The sequence below is a fragment of the Schistocerca americana genome, chromosome 2 (genome assembly GCF_021461395.2).
Source record: "Schistocerca americana isolate TAMUIC-IGC-003095 chromosome 2, iqSchAmer2.1, whole genome shotgun sequence".
NCBI classification, from domain to species: Eukaryota; Metazoa; Arthropoda; class Insecta; order Orthoptera; family Acrididae; genus Schistocerca; species Schistocerca americana.
The window spans coordinates 794,682,540-794,700,746 of record NC_060120.1 but is presented as its reverse complement, the minus strand read 5'-3'; positions in this window follow the sequence as shown (position 1 = coordinate 794,700,746).

Here is an 18,207-nt window from a genome sequence, read left to right as displayed (position 1 = left end):
ATGCAATCCAAAAGGAAATTGATACATTAAAACAGATAGCAGTTGCTAACAATTATAATTCCCATCAGGTTGATCTGTTATATAAAAAATTACAAGAAAAAAATGATGCCGTTATAAATTCCAAGAAGAGATTTACACAAATGACATACATGGAACCTATCTCAGATAAAATAAATAAATTATTTAAGAACACAAGCGTGGCAATAGCATTTAAAACTAATAACCCCCTACAGATGAAACTGAAACACACAATTGGAGACTCAAATAGGTACCAAAAGTTAGGTGTTTATAAAATAATATGTAATGACTGTGAGAAACAGTATATTGGCCAAACTGGCCGAAACTTTTTAACACATTTCAGAGAACATACTACTGGTGCTGCACGTATCAAATCAATATTCGGTCAACATCTTGATGAACACAATCATTCTGAGGGTTGCATTTCTAGCAATATGAAAATATTACATACTGTGCCAAAAGGTCCACTGCTAAATACCTTAGAAGAAATTGAAATTTTTTCACTTCACAAAAGTAATCCATTATCTGTTTTAAACGAACAACTTCAGTTCAATGATAAACATTTCTTTGAGCTTTTCGATGATCTGCTTTAGAATGTCTACTCTTCTGTATTTGTTTTAAAAAAAGGTCTTTCAAATTATTAAGACTTTTAGCAAATATTTTAATTTTACATTGTAATTGTTTTTTACCAAACATTATTTTATGATTGACTATCTGTTTTAGAATTATTGCTTTTATGCTTTTAGACTGCTAATTCACATCGTTTTATTTTATTATTGACAATGGCTCATAATTTAATAATTTTATAATTTTAAATTCTTTCAATTTTATTTGCTTATATGACTGGTATGTAACTTGAGGAATAGAAATGCCTTATATATATAAAAAAAAATGGCACTTGTAATCTACATACTAACTTCATAGATAATATTTCATATATACGGCCAACTACTTCGTAGCGTATTTGTGCAGCATGTAGTATATATATCAGCTACAGATTATTGTAGCTTACTCTTTTCGTCTCAATAAAGACAAGTTGCTGCTCAATAATACATCGTCTGACGCCACAGTCTTTTCCATTCCACTTCGCAACAACTTCGTTGGAAAGAAGCCTGCTGCCACATCTTTGCATCGGCGTTTGTCCTCACCATGGCAACCACTAGTTCAACTATCGACTCTACAACAACTTCAGTGGAAAAAGCTTGCTCCTTCATCTTTGCAACGGCGTCTAACTTCACCATAGCAACCAGTGGTTCCAAATGGTTCACTGACAGGCCACGAGAGGGCAACCCATGTACTGCCAAACCGAAGTTCATTTTCCTACATATTTAAATATTTCTAACGCTTTTTAATTGACAATAGCTGTTTAATAAGCTAAGTTTAGTGTATATTTATTTCTAATTCTTGACAATGTTCTTTTAACTAAGAAATTTTAAATTGTAATTCGACTTATAACTCATTGGTTAATAATGACATCATGCAGTCAGAAGTGGGTGGAGCCTCCATTATATAAAGTAAGACGTGCACTGGTTTCTCCAGTTGTGATTCTCCAACAGAAATGGGTTCCTACTCAGTGGTAATTCAACGTTTTATAGCTTTATAGCCGTACAACTCTATGTATTTTCATTAATGCATGTAGCCCTCTAATTAGTGCTTTGTATACATCTTGTAGGTCTGAAGATGACCACAGTAGTGGTCGAAACCGGTCACCTTGTTAAATAAATCGTGATCAAGACTGTTTCTAATAGTAATTATTTACAAGACATTGATCACTGCTGTTCCCGTAATGCATTCAAAAGTAATGCTTAACTAACACTTAAAAATTATAAATTGTTACTGACTCAGCTTCAAATATCAGGGACCTCTCAATATTATAGAAAGTTAATTATTTTCTGTGATCTGGTCTAGCAATAAGATAACATTTAATTCTTTTCTGATACCGCTAATTGGAATGTGCTTTGAGATACAATATTCACTGACGGAACTTGTAAATTTCACTTCTGCTGAATCTTGTGTGATTTTATAATTTTTGGAAAACTTCTACGCTTCTGAAACTCACAGCATATCGAGTAATTTGAATATATTTCGAGGTTTCCCGTTCAACGTTTCAATTATAATTTCCAAAACTATTTAAAGTTGTTAATGTTTCAGTGATACCTCCGACTATTAGATAACGTTTTTAATATACCTGATATTTTAAGAGTAGTACTGGTTCAAGTTGATTGTCATTTGTTACAGTTTTTGATACGGCTTTCTGATTTCTTACCGTAGTCATTATTTTGAATTTTATCACCGACGTGGTGCGGTTACCCCAGTGCGACAATTTATTATCCTCGATTAACATATGTAGTATCGCCAACAAAACTGTCGGAGCTTAAAATGTATTGAAGCCTGAAGGACTAAGGGAAACTAGAAAATATAAAATCAGAAATCCAAAGACTCACTCTGGGAGTAGTGGAAGCTCTGGAAAAGAAAGAGAAAAGAAGACACAGATTTATGGTCAGAGGAAAATAGGGTAAAACCAACACCAGCAAAGAACTGTATAGTTTAGAGTTCTCTATTCATAAGAAGGTAGGAAGAGAGACAATCAGTTGGCTTTAGGAAACGTAAAGGCGGAACAGTGGTGCTTGTTAATCAAAACAAGACTCACGGAAAATCATGGTACCTTCATAGGATTTTCCGACCTATAAAAAGCGGCTACCATGCTAATTGGCGCAAGATATATTAATCCTTGCAATACCAACGTGTTTTCCATAATGTCTCCAACCCAGAGGAAGGGAAGTTTATGGCCAACACAAAAAATAAATTTAGTTAAATATTTTAACTTTTATTAACAATGTACTTTTTAAATAGGTACTAATGTGTAAGTAGTGTTCAGAACAAGAATAATCTTTTAGCACAATCTTTAGCAATAGGATCGTATTTTCCATAATGTGTAAATCGTGGGGACAGGTGCTTTGTGACCACCACCAAAATTTTAAAGAAAATACAAATTTCGTTAACTGTCGTTGACTTTTTTCGTACCTGAACCTCAAAATACACACATAAATAAAATGTCGCTACACTTCGATTCCGAGAGTTCCGGAACCTGTACAGAAAATAGGAGTACAGATCAACATAAATATCATATTCACCCTTTTTATTCCTCATGAAAACCACACATTGCATGTTGTACCACCATACAGTGCGACCTTTAGAGGTGGTGGTCCAGATTTCTGTACGCACCGGTACCCAGTAGCAAGTCCTCTTGCACTGATGCATGTCTGCATTCGTCGTGGCATACTATCCACAAGATCATTAAGGCGCTGTTGGTCTAAACTGTCCCGTCACGTCGTCCGTAAACAGCCCTTTTCAATCTCTCCCAGGCATGTTCCATAGACGAATGCCTCGCCAATATTCTGCCGAAATGGTTGCACTTCGGTCGGAAGATGGCATAAACGTATCGTACAGCTGTTACGGCTCCTTCCATGACCATCAGTGGCGTACGTCGGTCCCACAAAATGCCACCTCAAAACACCAAAACATCAGGGAACATCCACTTTGCTGCACTCGCTGGACAGTCTCTCTGAGGCGTTCGATCTGACCGGGTTGCCTCCAAACACGTCTCCGACAATTGTCTGGTTGAAGGCATATGCGACACTCATCGGTGAAGAGAACGTGATGCCAACCCTGAGCGGTTCGTTCGGCATATTGTTGGGCTCATCTGTACCGCGCTGCATGGTGTCGTGGTTGCAAAGATGGACCTCGCCATGGACGTCGGGAGTGAACTTGCGCATCATGCAGCCTATTGCGCACAGTTTGAGTCGTAACACGACGTCCTGTGGCTGCGCAAAAGCATTGTTCACCATGGTGGCGTTACTTTCAGGGTTCCTCCGAGCCATAATCCATAGGTAGCGTTCATCCACTGCATTAGTAGCCCTTTGGTGGCCTGAGCAATGTGTGCCATCGACAGTTCCTGTTTTTCTGTATCTTCTCCATGTCCGAACGACATCGCTTTGGTTCACTCCCAGACGCCTGGACACTTCCCTTGTTGAGAACCCTTCCTGGCACAAAGTAACAAAGCGCACGCGATCGAACTGCGTTACTGACCGTCTAGGCATGGTTGAACTACGATCCGTGTACCTCCTTCCTGGTGGAATGACTGGAACTGATCGGCTGTCGGAGCCCCTCCGTCTAACAGGCACTGCTCATGCACGGTTGTTTACATCTTTGGGCAGGTTTAGTGACATCTCTAAGCAGTCAAAGGGACTGTGTCTGTGATACAGTATCCACAGTCAACGTCTGTTCAAAAAAATGGCTCTCAGCACTATGGGACTTATCTTTTGAGGTCATCAGTTCCATAGAACTTAGAACTACTTAAACCTAACTAACCTAAGGACATCACACACATCCATGCTCGATGCAGGATTCGAACCTGCGACCGTAGCGGTCGCTCGGCTCCAAACTGTAAGGCCTAGAACCGCTCGGCCACCGCGGCTGGCTCAACGTCTGTCTTCAGGAGTCCTGGGAACCGAGGTGATGGGAAACTTTTTTAGATGTGCGTATAAATATGATATTTATTATGAAATGTCACATTCACTACTATGACTTAAATTTTTGGGTTAAGTCTGACTGTAATATTTACAACAGTTACGGAATCTAGTAAAATACGTCATTTTTTTCAAAATTTTGAAATTTTGAGCACATGACTAAATTACGAAGGTGGACGTAAAGTACCTTCCTCCCCCCTCCCCCAATATCGTGAAGCAGCCTTTCTCCCTTAGTGTATAACCTGTACATCAACGAAAAAATGACAGAACTGAAAGAAAAGAGACGTTGGGGAGACTGATTCAAATTCAGGGCGAAAGGTTGTCAATGGCAAGATCCATAGATGGCATTTACATCCATCTTCAGTGAAAATCAGTTTACGTAACATGGTATATTTAAAGGAATGAACAGTCTAATGAGAACAGAATATGTGAAGAGCGAACACAAAAAAAATATTGAGGTGTAACAGGAAGGGCGTTAGCTATAAATTGAAACTGTCATTCTCAAAGTAAACGATGTGAAGGAATTACACTCCCTCGCATGTAAAATAACCCAAGCCAGACGAAGTAAGGATGACATAAGGGGAAAGTAGCATTCGACACCAAAATAGGTCTACTAACATTGGCCTTAGTCTGAGAAAGAAGTATCGTAGAACGTACGGTTGCAACAAAGTTGCATGGAATAGGATTGGAGGTTGAGATAATCGGTTTCGAAAGATGTTTCTGTCATCTTCAGGTCTTAGAGAATCTTTTTGTTATGAAATGTTTTTATTTTAGTTTGACCCCCCGTCAATTAGTCGTGTGGATAACAATCAACACGTTATAAGAGGTCCGTCATAACTAAAATATTTATTATAGATTTTTAATAGTACTGAGAATTGTCTAGGCTGATTCTCCACAGAAACATCGACTGGAAGAAAGGCTAGGTTGGTGGGACATCTGCAAAAGCATCAATGGGTAAACTTAGATTGTACTGGAGAGGGTGTAATATTTCTGGCTCATTCAGCCATCATATTAGGCTCCAGGAAGCTATTCCCAGGGCAGTGGAGATGCAAGAAGCATAGAGATGACGCAATGTGGGATGAGGTACCGGTGACAGATGTTAGATTCGGTACCATTCCCGTGAGAAAGACCGCCTGCATGATGCTGCTGCTCTGTGATTGGCTACTGTGTTCGACGGTAGGGCGCCAAAACGTTAAACTTTAGTTGCTATTATTAATTAAACCTGTCATCAAAATTACTTGATTTTTTTAAAAATAAACACCTCTCAACAGCCAGCTATCAATCAGTCATTTCAAAATTGTTAAAATCAAAGTATTACCAAAATAAAACACTGACGATATTACTGCCGATGCACTTCGGTGGCGTTCGGGTCACGCCTTGCTGGCTTGGCGCGCGAAGTGTCTCGGGCAGTCCGGCTCTCCAGTTCTGACCGTTCCAGTAGACAGATACGTTGTCTGTTATTGCAGTATTTGTTTCATGCAATTTTATTTACTACAGTTCCGACCGTCGCTAGGTACAGACATATTGTCTGTAATAGTAGTATTTGATTCATGTAATTTTATTCTCCAGTTCTGACGGTTCCAGTAGACAGACAAGTTGCCTGTGGCAGGATGTATTTCATGTTATTTTAGCCAGATATAATGACTGTGGAAAGATACGTTCAATACGTTGTGATCAAGAATAGTTTCTCGTGTCTATATCAATAAAAACGCGAGTGGCATCCCAAATGAGTTATAGTTTATTCGTAGCAGCAGTTCCTTGCGAAGTTAATTTCAGCCTCAAGAAAAAGAATCCACGACCTGCGTGCTGTTTTCTGCGCTGGGCACATCATCATCATTAAGACAGCAGGTTAGTGAAGTGTACAAGTACTTATGTACTCCACACAGGGCAGTGGAAACAACTAGGCACCTCACGTGTACTGCATGCACAGTACAAATGTGCTCAGTGACACGTCATCTGCAGTAATGCAGAGGAGGTAAGGAAGGATGAAAATATTAACTCTATCTCACTTTTATTCCTTTTTCCTTGCCGTAAGAGCCACAGAGTACGAACTTTGTAGGGCAAGATAGTGGTTGGAACATATATAGGGTGGTCCATTGATCGTGACCGGACCAAATATCTCACGAAATAAGCGTCAAACGAAAAAACTACAAAGAACGAAACTTGTTTAGTTTGAAGGGGGAAACCAGATGGCGCTATGGTTTGCCCGCTAGAAGGCGCTGCTATAGGTCAAACAGATATCAACTGCATTTTTTAAAATAGGAACCCCCATTTTTATTGCATATTCGTGTAGTACGTAAAGAAATATGAATGTTTTAGTTGGACCACTTTTTTCGCTTTGTGAAAGATGGCACTGTAATAGTGTTGATTGTGTAAATCATGAAATTCTGCTAGACAAGCTCAAGTATTGTGGCATGAGTGGGACAGTGCACAAATGGTTTAATTCGTACCTAACTGGAAGAGTACAGAAAGTTGAAATAAGTAGTTCTCGTAACATGCAAAGATCAGCACATTCCTCAAACTGGGGAACTATCAAGAATGGGGTTCCACAAGGGTCAGTCTTGGGTCCTTTGTTGTTCTTATTATATATTAATGACTTGCCATTCTATATTCATGAAGAGGCAAAGTTAGTTCTCTTTGCTGATGATACAAGTATAGTAATCACACCTGAGAAACAAGAATTAACTGATGAAATTGTCAATACTGTCTTTCAGAAAATTACTAAGTGGTTCCTTGTAAACGGACTCTCACTGAATTTTGATAAGACACATTACATACAGTTCCGTACAGTGAATGGTATGACGCCATTAATAAATATAGACCTTAATCAGAAGCATATAGCTAAGGTAGAATATTCCAAATTTTTAGGTATGTCCATTGATGAGAGATTAAATTGGAAGAAACACATTGATGATCTGCTGAAACGTGTGAGTTCGGCTACTTATGCAATAAGGGTCATTGCAAATTTTGGTGATAAACATCTTAGTAAATTAGCTTACTACGCCTATTTTCACTCATTGCTTTCATATGGCATCATATTTTGGGGTAATTCATCACTGAGGAATAAAGTATTTATTGCACAGAAGCGTGTAATCAGAATAATAGCTGGAGTCCACCCAAGATCATCCTGCAGACATTTATTTAAGGATCTAGGGATATTCACAGTAGCTTCTCAGTATATATACTCTCTTATGAAATTTGTTATTAGCAACCAAACCCAATTCAAAAGTAATAGCAGTGTGCATAACTACAATACTAGGAGAAAGGACGATCTTCACTATTCAAGATTAAATCTAACTTTGGCACAGAAAGGGGTGAATTATACTGGCACTAAAGTCTTTGGTCACTTACCAAATAGTATCAAAAGTCTGACAGATAACCAACAAGTATTTAAGAAGAAATTAAAAGAATTTCTGAATGACAACTCCTTCTACTCCATAGAGGAATTTTTAGATATAAATTAAGAAAAAAATAAATAAAAATAAAAATAAAAAAACACAAAAAAATAAAGTTGTTATATTAACTTAAGTATGTTGTTAAATTAACCTAATTATGTCATGTATTGGAAAATTTGACTCGTTCCACATCATTACGAAATATAGTATTCATGATCCATGGAACTAGTAGTAATCTAATCTAATCTGATCTAGTCACAAACATATGGCTCACAATTTTAGACGTATAGTCCGTAACAAATGGCTCTGAGCACTATGGGACTCAACTTCTAAGGTCATCAGTCCCCTAGAACTTAGAACTACTTAAACCGAACTAACCTAAGGACATCACACACATCCATGCCCGAGGCAGGATTCGAACCTGCGACTGTAGCGGTCACGCGGTTTCAGACTGTAGCGCCTTTAACCGATTAGCCGCCCCGGCCGGCATAGTTCGTAACAGGTAGGCTTTTTAAATTAAAATACAGAACGTAGATACGTTTGAACATTTTATTTCGGTTGTTCCAACGTGTACCTTTTTGAACTTATAATTTCTAAGAACGCATGCTGTTACAGCGTGATTACTTGTAAATACCACATTAATGTAATAAATGCTCAAAATGATGTCCGTCAACTTCAATGCATTTGGCAATACGTGTAACGACATTCCTCTCATCAGCGAGTAGTTCGCCTTCCGTAATGTTCGCATATGCATTGACAATGCGCTGACACATGTTGTCAGGCGTTGTCGGTGGATCACGATAGCAAACATCCTTCAACTTTCCCAACAGAAAGAAATCCGGGGACGTCAGATCCGGTGAACGTGCGGGCCATGGTATTGTGCTTCGACGACCAATCCACCTGTCATGAAGTATGCTATTCAATACCGCTTCAACCGCACGCGATGTATGTGCCGGACATCCATCATGTTGGAAGTACATCGCCGTTCTGTCATACAGTGAAAGATCTTGTCGTAACATCGGTAGAACATTACGTAGGAAATCAGCGTACATTGCACCATTTAGATTGCCATCGATAAAACGGAGGGCAGTTATCCTTCCTCCCATAATGCAGCACCATACATTAACCCGCCAAGGTCGTTGATGTTCCACTTGTGCCGGCCGCGGTGGTCTCGCGGTTCTAGGCGCGCAGTCCGGAACCGCGCAACTGCTACGGTCGCAGGTTCGAATCCTGCCTCGGGCATGGATGTGTGTGATATCTTTAGGTTAGTTAGGTTTAAGTAGTTCTAAGTTCTAGGGGACTGATGACCGCAGCTGTTAAGTCCCATAGTGCTCAGAGCCATTTGAACCATTTTTTTGTTCCACTTGTCCCAGCCAGCGTGCCCAATAGTTCATATTATTCCAGATTACGTTACCGCTGTTGGTGAATGACACTTCGTCGCTAAATAGAACGTGTGCAAAAAATCTGTCATCGTCCCGTAATTTCTCTTGTGCCCAGTGGCAGAACTGTACACTACGTTCAAAGCCGCCGCCATGCAATTCCTAGTGCATAGAAATATGGTACGGGTGCAATCGATGTTGATGTAGCATTCTCAACACCAACGTTTTTGAGATTCCAGATTCTCGCGCAATTTGTCTGGTACTGATGTGCGGATTAGCCGCGACAGCAGCTAAAACACCTACTTGGGCATCATCATTTGATGCAGGTCCTGGTTGACGTTTAATATGTTGCTGAACACTTCCTGTTTCCTTAAATAACGTAACTATTCGGCGATCGGTCCGGACACTAGGATGATGTCGTCCAGGATACCGAGCAGCATACATATCACACGCCAGTTGGGCATTTTGATCACAATAGCCATACATCAACACGGTATCGACCTTTTCCGCAATTGGTAAACGGTCCATTTTAACACGGGTAATGTATCACGAAGCAAATTCCGTCCGCACTGGCGGAATGTTACGTGATACCACGTTCTTACACGTTTGTGACTATTACAGCTCCATCTATCACAAAGCGAAAGAAGTGGTCCAACAAAAACATTCATATTTCTTTACGTAATACACGAACATGTAATAAAAAATGGAGGGCTCCTATTTAAAAAAACGCAGTTGATATCCGTTTGACCTACGGCAGCGCCATCTAGCGGGCAAACCCTTCAAGCTAGATAAGTTTCGTTCTTTGTTGTTTTTTCGTTTGACGTTTATTTCGTGATATATTTGGCCCGGTCACTATCAATGGACCACCCTGTACATACAACAAATAAACGAGCAAGTTTAGTGTAAGTGTTATTCTGAGATGAAGAATTTGGCATAGGTGACTAAGTTGCGGCTGGTCGAATCAAACATCCGTGACCAAACTAATTATCATATCAGGATGTGCTCGATGAAATTATCCTTTTTGTTTATCAAGTTGTACCATTACTTATTCCTCCACATTCTGTTCAGCTACCCTGTTTACTCTTCTAATATCCACCATTCTTTTGTAACATCTTATTTCAGAAGACTCTATTCTCTTATTGTACGAGCAAATTTTAGTTCCTTGTAAGGCAACAGCCTAAACAAATATTTCTAGATAGGACTCTCTAACGCTACTTAAATTCAATAGTAACGTAAATTTCTTTGCCAGGAAAGATTGTCTCATTATTGCCAGTCTACATTTTCCCTGAAATGACATATTTTCCAAATAAATGATACAGTCTCTCATCAGGTAAGATGTACCCATCTCTGTAAGATCTTACGTTTCCCAAAACATTCAGAAGTAATATTTGGTTGACATAATTTGAATACATTTCAAACCAAATACACACAAGGAATTTTGCACTGTTGAATTGCAAAACTGTGTGGAAAGTTTGAAGAGTGACGTATGTACCAAATTTGTGAGTATGTCTCTGAGATTAACTTCGCTTATAGCTAATATCTAAATCCAAAGTACAAAACTATGTTTTGTTTTATTAGTAATTACAGTCTCACTGGTACGATATATCGCTTATGTGCACACGCCGTAGCTCCCTCTAAAAGTGTAAAACCGTGTCTGTAAAGAGTTGTACAATATACGACGGCATAATTCCAAAGACAATTGTTCATCAAGCACAGTGGCTACATAATCGTCAAGTACAATGACACAAGGCTCTACAGACAGTTATCAAAGTATTCTTGTAGGTGTACCACTCCTGCGTGGGGAAAAGAAACTGGCTAAAGGAAAATCAATTGAGAAAAGGAAGAACGATGTTGTAGAGAATTGTGGAAGATGAATGATGACAGAAAGAAAATTTACGGTGATGTAGGGACGTGAAACCGTGCTGCAGATAACGCATTATTAACTCTCAGTGGCCCATGTCACGCGACCGTGTTGAACAAATGGACTCCTGTGTCGCTTGTAAAATCCGGAGCAGAGATACTGAGCGCTTGTCACCCTAATGTGACAGGTCTGTCCATGTGATGCGAAGAGTCATTCCTCATTTGGATGTGACAAACTTAACGCGTGCTATGTGCAACGCAAGGAGAGCTCAGGACACTGTTACAGACCAATAGGTACGTGTTTGGCCACACTCCTGAATCCGCCTGAGTGTGTTTCGCTTAGCGTACCTCAGATACAGTTAGTTGTACCATAAACTAAACCTGATGTCCAACTTAAATTGGAAGGAACACATAGAAAATGTTTTGGGGAAAGCTAACCAAAAACTGCGTTTTATTGGCAGGACACTTAGAAAATGTAACAGATCTACAAAGTAGACTCTCTATATTAGGCTTGTATGTCCTCTTTTAGAAAACTGCTGCGCCGTGTGGGATCCTTACCAGACAGGATTGAAGGAGTACATCGAAAAAGTTCAAAGAAGGGCAGCACGTTTTGTATTATCGCGAAATATGGGAGAGAATGTCATTGAAATGATACAAGAGTTCGGTTGGACATCATTAAAAGAAAGGCGTTTTTCGTTGCGACGGAATCTTCTCACGAAATTCCAATGGCCAACTTTCTCCTCCGAATTCAAAGATATTTTCTTGACACCGACCTACTTGGGGAAAAACGATCACCATGACAAAATAAGGGAAATCAGGGCTCGAACTGAAAGATATACATGTTCATTCTTTCCGCATGCTCTACGAGACTGGAATAATAGAGAATTGTGAAGGTAGTTGGACGAAACCTCTGCCAGGCACTTAAATGTAATTTGCAGACTATGCATGTAGATGTAGATGTTATGTAGAACGATATTATATTCACTGGGCCAAATGCCCCAGATTAGCTACAGTAAATAGCAGTAAGTGACACTTTTGTTCTTCAACGCCTCAAAAGTTTGATAACTGTACGTGTAAACTCCATTCTCAGTTGAGTCACCCTTAAAATATCCTGACTGTGATTCGCGAATGATATTATTATCATTCAGGTAAGACTCTGTTTTAGAAAACATCACCTTCTCCAAAATTGTGGTTAATGATGGCAGCAGCGAAAATAGTTGGTACTCATTGTCACCTCTCCAATCACTTTTATTATTATGGGACTCAGCCGCCTCCATACGTTTGACAACAGTATATTTCAATCTCTGAAGAAAGATCTATGCTAGTAATGCAGCACATATTTGAGTGACGACAGTACTTACTGGAATGGCTATTAACTAGTTTGCTGGAAACACCAATAAATCAGAATGAGGTTTTATTTTTGTAAGCAACCATCATTTTCCCCTTTCCTATACCATTTGCGAATGGTACGCAAGAAGAATGATCTCTCGTGATAGCTCGAAATCTGTGATTCATCGCTCATAGTAATTTTACATGATGTATGTCACAAGAAACAATACGTTGTCTGACTGAACGTCGAGCGAACCCCGCTTTTAATCCTCTTTGTGTTGTACAACTTCTGTCTTATAACATTTTTCAATGGAAATTTCTGAGTACCTGCATGACATTCTCGCTCTTTCATGAGCTCCCGGTACCATCACTGCTTCTGTTTTCTACCCTCACGCAGCTATTACAAAAAAAAAAAAAGTTCAAATGGCTCTGAGCACTATGGGATTTAACATCTATGGTCATCAGTCCCTTAGAACTTAGAACTATTTAAACCTAACTAACCCAAGGACATCAAACACACAAACACATCCATGCCCGAGGCATGATTAGAACCTGCGACTATAGCAGTGGCACGGTTCCGGACTGACCGCCTAGAACCGCTCGGCCACCACGGCCGGCAGCTATTTCCAGCCTCCTTCAACACTCTCCGTGATCGACAACCTTTCTGCGGCGTTAGTTCCATAGCGCCATTTCACTCAGGTGCGTATGATTAAATACCCTTTACACTGACCATTTTCTTTAACCGTCTGATCTGCTCATGTTATATACCGGTTGAGTACCAGAACGAGTTTTCACTCTGGAGTGGAGTGTGCGTTGATCTCAAGCTTACTGGGAAATTTAAAATGTGTGTCGGCGCGGGATTCAAACCTAGGACCTATACTTTTCGCCAGCAAGTGCTCTACTGACAGCTATCCAAGCACGACTCACAACCCACCAATACAGCTTTACTTATGCCAGACGAGTAATCCGCGCAGAATGAAAGTTCATTCTGAAAACACTCTTCCAGTCTGTGGCTAATCCATGTCTCCACGACAACCTATCTTACAGGTGTGCCTGTTTGGAAGGTAGCAGGTGAGGTACTGGTGGAAGTAAAGCCGCAGGGACAGATCGTGAATCTTGCTTGTGTATCTCTGTCAGTAGATCACATGCCAGCGAAATGCAATGATCCCAGGCTCGAATCTCGGACCGGCAAACAGTTTCAATCTACTAAAACGTTTCTCAGAGAAAGTGTTCGTATAACAATTCACAGAAAAAGAAACCTAGGAAAGAAGTGTGGATAGCCCATACTAGAAGAAGGTACAGAGTTTTAGGACATCTGCTATGACAAACAGGCGGGAAGTAATAGGGTTATGTGAATACCAGAAAATGTGGAAGGTGTTGTTGAAGTGGCAGCTTAAAGTAAACACGCAAATCAAAGAACATCAGCAGAAGATACGAGAATATAGGAAAGTCCACTAACCGGTCAAAATACTGAAGTAGTGAACGCACAAGTAAAGAATGCTAAAAAGCTATCGGAGTATTGGAGAAACCACTGCATCAGAACGCCGCTCACTGAGTGGTAGCCAGGGAATCAGCTAGGAAACGTAATTAACGATATGATAGATGGGGAAAACCGGCGCAATTGGATGATGGATCAGCGACCGAAATGAATGCACATTGTCAATTAACCCTACAGCACACTTCGTAATGAAATGAATGAGTTTTGAACCAGACAGGCAGAGCAGTACCTCTGGAACAAAAGTAACTGTTTAGTACTGCTACCGTCATGAAAGTCACATTGTTATTCTTTATGCTCGTCAATGGTTTACAAGTGCAGTTTGATTAACGTGCTTATCAGTCATGGTGGATATGGGTAATAATATATTTTAAGAGTTGAACAAAGGCATGATGATGAGAAAAGTGCACCAGTAAAGCAGATCATACTACAATGCTAAATTATTTTATTTGCCGTTTTCCATGAACAACTGTTGGTCTCAATCACTTTAGGTAATTCTCTTGTGAATTTAGTAATTGGTGGTAATAAACGATGCTCATACAAGGCATCAACTATTTCTGGACCGTAATATAAGTGTCATTTCCTCTGAAGAAGTTCGGCTAAAAATGGCCGTATGTCTGTCAACTGCATTGGGTATCGCTATAAATAGTAATACGCTGCTTGGTTACTGACAATGAGTTTTCGAACATTTGTTTATGGATGCTAAATGCTTTTTATTTATCTGAAGAACTATGCTTGTGGAATTCGTAGAAACATAATTAAGAAGAGATACATAATTACAATTCGTGCTATAGAAGAGAGAATGCCTAATGAGTTATTTAGTTAGTTACTTAGCTAGTTCAATATTGCATAAATCTTTGCCACGATAATTCCTAATAATGTGGAGAAAGTAATTTTATATTTCAATCATGTATTAATTTGTAAATTGGGCTACTTGTTGGAAATTTATGACGCATTCTTTTTCTTAAAATACAGATGTGAATTCATACCCACCACCTTTTACACATTAGAATAACAGAAATTCTTCTACGGAATACCAGGAATTGTCAACCAGCCGTTACCATGCGAAAATGTATCATTTAGATCAATACTGAAGTTCAGTCTACATCCACAGAAGACAGCGGGTCCATCTAGTAGTGAATGTGCGGCGACAGATTTTATAGTATTCTTCTTCTTGTCGGCAGCAGATGTTGTCATTTCGACGTCTTCTATTGTTTTATATATTGTCTGTCTTGCACGAGGAGACGGGCGCACTCTAGTACGTCTAGTGCGCCCGTCCGGGATAACACGCGGCTGGCACTGTGAAATATTCTAAGTCCCTTATCTGGCGCCGCGCCAGTGAGCGGCTATAAAAGCGAGCGCAGCCCGCGGAGCGGATCATTCGCGCTGGTGCTGCTGCACAGGCAACTGCATTGAACGCTGCCAAGATGCCCTACAGAAAATATCGTCGTCGTGCAAGACAGACAATATATAAAACAATAGAAGACGTCGAAATGACAACATCTGCTGCCGACAAGAAGAAGAATACTATAAAATCTGTCGCCGCACATTCACTACTAGATGGACCCGCTGTCTTCTGTGGATGTAGACTGAACTTCAGTATTGATCTAAATGATACATTTTCGCATGGTAACGGCTGGTTGACAGTCGCTATTGTACGAGGTGGTACAGGTGTACCTAATGTATTAGGACTGGAAAGCTTCGTCGACCTGAATACAAGGAATTGTCAAAGGGAACCTTTTTCAGTTTGTTTTCAGATTTCAGTTACTGTCTGTCAGATGTTTCTTATCACAGGTAAGTCATCAGAACCTTTGGTTCTAGCGTTGTGGGCTCTTTTTTGTAGCAAAGACAATCTTATCTTCTGGTGTTGAAATTACCTAAATCATTGTTGGTTAGAACTGCAGCGGGTTATTTACAACAAACTTCATGACGGAATAAATATACTGCGAAGTAATAACTAGAATGCCTAACTCCTTAAACAGACGTATATAAAATGATCGTGGTCGAGCATCACGTAATAGTCTTACAGCACGTTTTTGAGTAATGAATAATTTATTTCTGAACGATAAGCTATCCGATAACATTATTCCATATGAAATTATTAAATGAAATTATGCTAAGAATGTCAACTTCCTCTCCAAGATTTGCAACGACTCGATGTGCAAATGTAGCTGCACTAAGTAACTTAAAAAGTTCCCAAATGCGCTCGCCATGTGTTACACTAATCACTGGAGTAGTACCCCTAGATGTGCAAAACTATGTTGTGTGTTTTTAAAATAGAAAGAAAGAGAATTCGTAGAAAATCAGTCAATGACACAGTTAAGAAAGTTCTTTACCTTTTCTTCTGTTGCTATATGTATGGTCGGAATGATTACAATACTAGCTCAATCCGCAAAAAGAACTAAATCTGCTTGTTTTATATTAGGCGGAAGACTGTTTAGATGCCCGAGGAACAATGGAAGACATAAGATTAAGCAATGAAGAACTCCATATTTCATTTTTTCCCAATCAAAAGAAACTCCTCTGATTACATTGATTAAATTAGTAAGTAAAATTTTCTTTTGGTTAGGTATAAATAAGCCATCGGTTGCCTGTACCATCACTTCCATAAAACTTCGGTTTTTCTAGGGGAGTATTGTAATTCACACAGCCACATGCCTTAGATAGGCACAGAAAAGGCCAAACTGAGCTGTTTTGTTATTTAATGCGAGTAAAAATGGTAAGCGAACGTGTAAATAGCATTGTCAGTAGAACAACTTTTCTGGAATTAAAATTGTTATTACTTCTGTACATTACTGTTGCAGAGTTGGATACTATTCTGAAACACATCTTCTCAAAAATTTTGTAAACTGATGTCGGCAGTGAAACAGGTCGGTAGTTCTTGACATCAGTCCTATCACCTTTCTTATGGAGGGGTTTAACAATGGCATACATCAACCTCTCTAGAAAAATGCCATCAGTTAGTGATTCATTACGTGTTTCAGATAAGGCAGGGCTTATTATATGGGCAGAAATCTTTAGAACTGTGTTGGGAACACCATCAAATTCTGATGACGCTTTATCTTTGAGAGAATATTTAATGTTCTTCATTTCAAAAAGAGATGTTAGTGGTACATTCATATGATTGAATGTTACGAGAGTTGCTTATGGACATACTGCTGTGATTTTCCCTTGAACTGTTTGTCCTTAGTTCTCTACCACATTTAAGAAATGATTATGGAACGCATTTGCTACTCGTGACTCATCGTTTCCATTTAATTAAACAGTGATTTTGTCGTATACCTCGGCCGGTTATCGTGTCTCTATTTTCGCTACATTTCATATAACCTTGACTCTGTTTTTGGAATTAGTAATTACTGGATACAAGGTAATCTAATCCCGTGCCACAAAACAAAGGCATGTAGATGGTTATGGAAATTATGTCCAATAAAAGTAACATCGCGAAGTTGGAAGTTGTGCGAGAGAAAGCTTGCAAACAGATTAAAGACACTAACAAACACTGCCATTGTGATTTTACGGGCGGAGTAGGCATTCCATATCTTGTTCATACAATTAAACTCTTAAAAGAAAAATATGTAAGTCTCAAGAAAGGCCTCTATCTTCTGTTTGTTGGATCAAGAAAGCTTTCGACCTATTGCCAAGAAAGCTTATATTACAGGCTCATTGCATGCAGTGAAGTACCAGAGTACCACGTCTATATTCTCAAAAACATCAAAGCAAGCAGAAGAAAACGACCAAAATAAAAGTTGTAAGCCCTGCTGGTTTCAACAAAGATTTGGAGGTAAAAGTTGGGTTCCACCAAGGATCTGCTTTGAGTACACTGCTTTCAATCTCGTCACCAACTACGTCACGAAACTTCTACAGAAACCAGCTCAATGTAGACATTTATGCGATGTTGACATAGGTCTAATAGCTGTAACTTCGCTACCTAGTTTTAAGTGAAACTTGTAGAAAAGCCACCGCGTAGCATTGTGCTAGCTACTGCTGGCCGGTAAGCGCCTGGTGGTGCCATGCAAGATATAGCAACACGTGCATAAAAGGATTACGGGACGGGCTAGCCACGCTCTGCAAAACCTGCACCGCGTACTGACAACAGCTGGAGCGGCCAGGATAGTGTTACCACACCGGGGCAAGAACCTTGTTAAGAGCTACATGGGTGCTGGATAATAGTGCAACAAACGCTCTCCAGAACAGTACAAATA